This window comes from Gavialis gangeticus, unplaced genomic scaffold (assembly GCF_001723915.1).
Source record: "Gavialis gangeticus isolate Ggan-Ray unplaced genomic scaffold, GavGan_comp1, whole genome shotgun sequence".
NCBI classification, from domain to species: domain Eukaryota; kingdom Metazoa; phylum Chordata; order Crocodylia; family Gavialidae; genus Gavialis; species Gavialis gangeticus.
The window spans coordinates 157,751,848-157,753,173 of NW_017729022.1; positions in this window are offsets into that span (position 1 = coordinate 157,751,848).

The window sequence follows — 1,326 nt, forward strand, 5'->3', positions numbered from 1 at the left end:
GCTTTGAATAGATCTGGACCTTTTAACTGGTCTTCTGATTTAATTTTAATTCTGAGATTCGGCTGCCAAATGAATCTCCTCCGAATTGAATCAGCACCCAAAGCTTTGTACAGTCCATAATATATATAAGCTGTTTATATAATTATTATATAAACACCCCCCCCCTTGAATTTAGCACAGGTCAAGTTTATGCAAACCAGCATTTACCATGAATTATCAGGTGAACTTTAAATTTATGAGATATGATATGATATGATATGATATGATATGATAGAGAATATATGACTATTGTTCTTAGGTTGAGCAGAAAATAGCCACACCAGAACTTCTTGAATACTCTTCCATGGGCACAGCTCTAAACCAGAGGGCCTGGCACTCATTTATGCTTACGCCACTTGTTAAAAAATAACTTGTTCATGGAAAATGAGATGAACTAATATGAATCACAGGGAAAAGAGGTTAAATATGAAGGAAAATATTACTGAATTCCATAAGGATTTGGAACACAATGGCACCCACAGCAACTCAAATCTCCATAGAGTTTAACTGGCTACATCACAACTTCAAAAGTGAAGTTTTTTGTGTGTAACCTTTTCTCTGCTTTTCTAACGTTTCATGGAAAAACAAGTAAAACTCTTATTGACCCATTCTACAGTAACTGAACACATAGCTTTAGAACTTGTATTGCTTCCTATCACATTCCAAATGATTTTCTGTTATTCAGTATTAATAAAAATGAATAATTCTACCAGTGCCATTGCTAATAGAAATGGCCAGCCTACTAAAAATGGATGTTGACTCAAGAGCTGTTAAGGTAGGCCCACTCAGGGAAATTAACAGGAATCCACTAAGGGTGTGAACTTAAACTAGGTTAGTGAAATTGCATTAAACTTTTAGCTGCCACAGAATTAGTGGCTTTAATTTACTCACTTATTCTACTTCAAAAGAATAAGAATATCTGCACAGAAGTTTAACGTAATTTAACTAATCAACTTTAAAAATCAATAAGCAGTAACTTTTCTGAGTGGCCTTTTAGCCATACCTTTTAAAGGACAGACCTAACAAAATTAATGATGATATTGATCTAGTACTTTGTGGGTAGTGGCCATTACACTAATTGGGTTACTAGACTGCTCTCCTACTGAGTTCTGGGAAACTTTCAGGAGTGGGGGAAATGTGACATACTTTAAAAAAATGATCATGTGAGTATTGTACATAGAGGTAAAGTCTAAGGTTACCTTCCAAATCCAACAAGCAGGTTATGAATAATTATATTGTGACTGTTAAAAAGATAGAGAAAAATGAATGGGCGGGGGGGGGGGGGGG